At 42.2% G+C, this 6,301-nt stretch overlaps 1 non-coding gene across 1 annotated transcript; it reads right to left on the bottom strand.

Annotated features, from left to right (window-relative positions):
* Window positions 1–4,397: 4,397 nt before the first annotated feature.
* TRNAY-GUA (transfer RNA tyrosine (anticodon GUA)) lies at window positions 4,398–4,470 on the bottom strand. The gene has a single exon. It is a non-coding gene; the product is annotated as a tRNA-Tyr (tRNA).
* Window positions 4,471–6,301: the final 1,831 nt, after the last annotated feature.

Genomic DNA, 6,301 nt, shown 5'->3' with positions numbered 1-6,301 from the left:
TGGTTAACAGCCTAACGCGCTAACCATTGAGCCACGGAAGCTCAGAAATTGAATGGTTGTCAGGTATTGTGGAAAAGTTATGACTTTTCACGCCACATCTGAGACCCCACAACACCTCTCCCGGGTGGGCTCGAGCCACCAACCTTTCGGTTAACAGCCGAACGCGCTAACCATTGCGCCAAGGAAGCCCAAAAATTAAATGTTCGTCAGGTATTGTGGAAAAACTCTGACTTTTTACGTTACATTTGAGATCCCATAACACCGCTCCCGGGTGGGCTCGAACTACCAACCTATTGGTTAACAGCCGAACGCGCTAACCATTGAGCCACGGAAGCTCAGAAATTAAATGGTTATCAGGTATTGTGGAAAAGTTATGACTTTTCACGCTACATCAGAGACCCCACAACACCTCTCCCGGGTGGGCTCAACCACCAACCTTTCGGTTAACAGCTGAACGCGCTGCGCGCTAACCATTGCGCCACGGAAGCCCAAAAATTAAATGTTCGTCAGGTATTGTGGAAAAACTTTGCCTTTTTACGTTACATTCGAGACTTCACAACACCGCTCCCGGGTGGGCTCGAACCACCAACCTTTCGGTTAACAGCTGAACGCGCTAAAAAATGCGCCACAGAAGCCCAAAAATTAAATGTTCGTCAGGTATTGTGGAAACACTATGACTTTTTACGTTACATTTGAGATCCCAAAACACCTCTCCCGGGTGGGCTCGAACCACCAACCTTTCGGTTAAAAGCTGAACGCGCTAACCATTGCGCCACGGAAGCCCAAAAATTAAGTGTTCGTCAGGTATTGTGGAAAAACTCTGACTTTTTACGTTACATTTGAGACCCCACAACACCTCTCCCGGGTGGGCTCGAACCACCAACCTTTCGGTTAACAGCCGAAAGCGCTAACCATTGAGCCACGGAAGCTCAGAAATTAAATGGTTTTTAGGTATTGTGGAAAAACTCTGACTTTTTACGTTACATTTGAGATCCCATAACACCGCTCCCGGGTGGGTTCGAACCACCAACGTTTCGGTTAACAGCCGAACGCGCTAACCATTGCGCCACGGAAGCCCAAAAAATCAATGTTCGTCAGGTATTGTGGAAAAACTTTGCCTATTTACGTTACATTCGAGACTTCACACACCGCTCCCGGGTGGGCTCGAACCACCAACCTTTCGGTTAACAGCCGAACGCGCTAACCATTGCGCCACGGAAGCCCAAAAATTAAATGTTCGTCAGGTATTGTGGAAAAACTCTGACTTTTTACGTTACATTTGAGATCCCATAACACCGCTCCCGGGTGGGCTCGAACCACCAACCTATTGGTTAACAGCCGAACGCGCTAACCATTGAGCCACGGAAGCTCAGAAATTAAATGGTTGTCAGGTATTGTGGAAAAGTTATGACTTTTCACGCTACATCAAAGACCCCACAACACCTCTCCCGGGTGGGCTCGAACCACCAACCTTTCGGTTAACAGCTGAACGCGCTGCGCGCTAACTATTGCGCCACGGAAGCCCAAAAATTAAATGTTCGTCAGGTATTGTGGAAAAACTCTGACTTTTTACGTTAAATTTAAGAACCCATAACACCGCTCCCGGGTGGGCTCGAACCACCAACCTATTGGTTAACAGCCGAAAGCGCTAACCATTGAGCCACGGAAGCTCAGAAATTGAAAGGTTGTCAGGTATTGTGGAAAAGTTGTGACTTTTCACGCTACATCTGAGACCCCACAACACCTCTCCCGGGTGGGCTCGAACCACCAACCTTTCGGTTAACAGCTGACCGCGCTAACCATTGCGCCACGGAAGCCCAAAAATTAAATGTTCGTCAGGTATTCTGGAAAAACTCTGACTTTTTACGTTACATTTGAGATCCCATAACACCGCTCCCGGGAGGGCTCGAACCACCAACCTTTCGGTAAACAGCCGAACGGGCTAACCATTGCGCCACAGAAGCCCAAAAAATAAATAGTCGTCAGGTATTGAGGTAAAGCTTTGGATTTTTACGTTACATTTGAGACTTCACAACACCGCTCCCGGGTGGGCTTGAACCACCAACCTTTCGGTTAACAGCCGAACGCGCTAACCATTGAGCCACGGAATCTCAGAAATTAAATGGTTGTCAGGTATTGTGGAAAAACTTTGGCTTTTTACGTTACATTTGAGATCCCAAAACACCGCTCCCGGGTGGGCTCGAACCACCAACCTATTGGTTAACAGCCGAAAGCGCTAACCATTGAGCCACGGAAGCTCAGAAATTAAATGGTTGTCAGTTATTGTGGAAAAGTTATGACTTTTCACGCTACATCTGAGACTCCACAACACCTCTCCCGGGTGGGCTCGAACCACCAACCTTTCGGTTAACAGCCGAACGCGCTTACCATTGCGCCACGGAAGCCCAAACATTAAATGTTCGTCAGGTATTGTGGAAAAACTCAGACTTTTTACCTTACATTTGAGATCCCATAACACCTCTCCCGGGTGGGCTCGAACCACCAACCTATTGGTTAACAGCCGAACGCGCTAACCATTGAGCCACGGAAGCTCAGAAGTTAAATGGTCGTTAGGTTTTGTGGAAAAACTCTGACTTTTTACGTTACATTTGAGATCCCATAACACCGCTCCCGGGTGGGCTCGAACCACCAACCTTTCGGTTAACAGCCGAACGCGCTAACCATTGCGCCACGGAAGCCCTAAAAATAAATGTTCGTCAGGTATTGTGGAAAAACTTTGCCTTTTTACGTTACATTCGAGACTTCACAACACCGCTCCCGGGTGGGGTCGAACCACCAACCTTTCGGTTAACAGCCGAACGCGCTAACCATTGCGCCAAGGAAGCCCAAAAATTAAATGTTCGTCAGGTATTGTGGAAAAACTCTGACTTTTTACGTTACATTTGAGATCCCATAACACCGCTCCCGGGTGGGCTCGAACCACCAACCTATTGGTTAACAGCCGAACGCGCTAACCATTGAGCCACGGAAGCTCAGAAATTAAATGGTTGTCAGGTATTGTGGAAAAGTTATGACTTTTCACGCTACATCAGAGACCCCACAACACCTCTCCCGGGTGGGCTCGAACCACCAACCTTTCGGTTAACAGCTGAACGCGCTGCGCGCTAACCATTGCGCCACGGAAGCCCAAAAATTAAATGTTCGTCAGGTATTGTGGAAAAACTCTGACTTTTTACGTTAAATTTAAGAACCCATAACACCGCTCCCGGGTGGGCTCGAACCACCAACCTATTGGTTAACAGCCGAAAGCGCTAACCATTGAGCCACGGAAGCTCAGAAATTGAAAGGTTGTCAGGTATTGTGGAAAAGTTGTGACTTTTCACGCTACATCTGAGACCCCACAACACCTCTCCCGGGTGGGCTCGAACCACCAACCTTTCGGTTAACAGCTGACCGCGCTAACCATTGCGCCACGGAAGCCCAAAAATTAAATGTTCGTCAGGTATTCTGGAAAAACTCTGACTTTTTACGTTACATTTGAGATCCCATAACACCGCTCCCGGGTGGGCTCGAACCACCAACCTTTCGGTAAACAGCCGAACGGGCTAACCATTGCGCCACAGAAGCCCAAAAAATAAATAGTCGTCAGGTATTGAGGTAAAGCTTTGGATTTTTACGTTACATTTGAGACTTCACAACACCGCTCCCGGGTGGGCTTGAACCACCAACCTTTCGGTTAACAGCCGAACGCGCTAACCATTGAGCCACGGAATCTCAGAAATTAAATGGTTGTCAGGTATTGTGGAAAAACTTTGGCTTTTTACGTTACATTTGAGATCCCAAAACACCGCTCCCGGGTGGGCTCGAACCACCAACCTATTGGTTAACAGCCGAAAGCGCTAACCATTGAGCCACGGAAGCTCAGAAATTAAATGGTTGTCAGTTATTGTGGAAAAGTTATGACTTTTCACGCTACATCTGAGACTCCACAACACCTCTCCCGGGTGGGCTCGAACCACCAACCTTTCGGTTAACAGCCGAACGCGCTTACCATTGCGCCACGGAAGCCCAAACATTAAATGTTCGTCAGGTATTGTGGAAAAACTCAGACTTTTTACCTTACATTTGAGATCCCATAACACCTCTCCCGGGTGGGCTCGAACCACCAACCTATTGGTTAACAGCCGAACGCGCTAACCATTGAGCCACGGAAGCTCAGAAGTTAAATGGTCGTTAGGTTTTGTGGAAAAACTCTGACTTTTTACGTTACATTTGAGATCCCATAACACCGCTCCCGGGTGGGCTCGAACCACCAACCTTTCGGTTAACAGCCGAACGCGCTAACCATTGCGCCACGGAAGCCCTAAAAATAAATGTTCGTCAGGTATTGTGGAAAAACTTTGCCTTTTTACGTTACATTCGAGACTTCACAACACCGCTCCCGGGTGGGGTCGAACCACCAACCTTTCGGTGTACAGCCGAACGCGCTAACCATTGCGCCAAGGAAGCCCAAAAATTAAATGTTCGTCAGGTATTGTGGAAAAACTCTGACTTTTTACGTTACATTTGAGATCCCATAACACCGCTCCCGGGTGGGCTCGAACCACCAACCTATTGGTTAACAGCCGAACGCGCTAACCAATGAGCCACGGAAGCTCAGAAATTAAATGGTTGTCAGGTATTGTGGAAAAGTTATGATCAATAAATAAAAATGTACCTCGATTTTTTATAACATTTTCAAAATCGACGTTTCTCGACCAGAGAAGCACATTTTGAGTTTTATTTTCGCTATTTACAAATATAATCACTGAAACCATTAATTTTGTACTTTTCGCTTTAATTCAAGCAAATATAACGATATTCATTCAAAAAACTGTTAAAATTCAATTTTCAATAAGAAATCGTTGTCACGGATTTTTTTACCTTGAAGAAAAAAAACATGCGATTTTTTCGGTTCACTTTTGAATGCATTTTTTTCTGGACAAATTTTTGACTGAATTCAGCTTATTTACCTATAAAATACTCATTAAAAGTGGTTTCATCTCGATTGATCAATAAATAAAAATGTACCTCGATTTTTAATAAAATTTTCAAAATCGACGTTTCTCGACCAGAGAAGCATTTATTGAGAATTTTTTCACTATTTTCAAATATAAATGCTGAAACCAAATTTTTTGTACTTTTTGCTTTAATTCAAGCAAATATAACGATATTCATTCAAAAAACTGTTAAAATTCAATTTTCAATAAGAAATCGTCACGGATTTTGTGTCTCGAAGAAAAAAAGCATGCGATTTTTTCGGTACAATTTTGAATGCATTTTTTTCTGGACAAATTTTTGACCGAATTTAGCTTAAATACATCAAATACTCATTAAAAGTGATTTCATCTCGATTGATCAATAAATAAAAATGTACCTCGATTTTTAATAAAATTTTCAAAATCGACGTTTCTCGATAAGAGAAGCACTTTTTGAGAATTTTTTCACTATTTTCAAATATAACCGCTGAAACCATAGTTTTTGTACTTTTTGCTATAATTCAAGCAAATATAACGATATTCATTCAAAAAACTGTTAAAATTCAATTTTCAATAAGAAATCGTTGTCACGGATTTTTTTACCTTGAAAAAAAAACATGCGATTTTATCGGTTCACTTTTGAATGCATTTTTTTTCTGGACAAATTTTTGACTGAATTCAGCTTATTTACCTATAAAATACTCATTAAAAGTGATTTCATCTCGATTGATCAATAAATAAAAATGTACCTCGATTTTTAATAAAATTTTCAAAATCGACGTTTCTCGACCAGAGAAGCACTTTTTGAGAATTTTTTCACTATTTTCAAATATAAATGCTGAAACCAAATTTTTTGTACTTTTTGCTTTAATTCAAGCAAATATAACGATATTCATTCAAAAAACTGTTAAAATTCAATTTTCAATAAGAAATCATAACGGATTTTGTGTCTCGAAGAAAAAAAGCATGCGATTTTTTCGGTACAATTTTGAATGCATTTTTTTCTGGACAAATTTTTGACCGAATTTAGCTTAAATACATCAAATACTCATTAAAAGTGATTTCATCTCGATTGATCAATAAATAAAAATGTACCTCGATTTTTAATAAAATTTTCAAAATCGACGTTTCTCGACCAGAGAAGCACTTTTTGAGAATTTTTTCACTATTTTCAAATATAACCGCTGAAACCATAGTTTTTGTACTTTTTGCTATAATTCAAGCAAATATAACGATATTCATTCAAAAAACTGTTAAAATTCAATTTTCAATAAGAAATCGTTGTCACGGATTTTTTTACCTTGAAAAAAAAAACATGCAAT

Source organism: Phalangium opilio, unplaced genomic scaffold, assembly GCF_054372755.1.
Source record: "Phalangium opilio isolate 3A_F unplaced genomic scaffold, DU_Popi_V2 ptg000505l_1, whole genome shotgun sequence".
NCBI classification, from domain to species: Eukaryota; Metazoa; Arthropoda; class Arachnida; order Opiliones; family Phalangiidae; genus Phalangium; species Phalangium opilio.
Note: the sequence above shows the minus strand (reverse complement) of the source record. Positions and strands in the feature narration are given on the sequence as shown.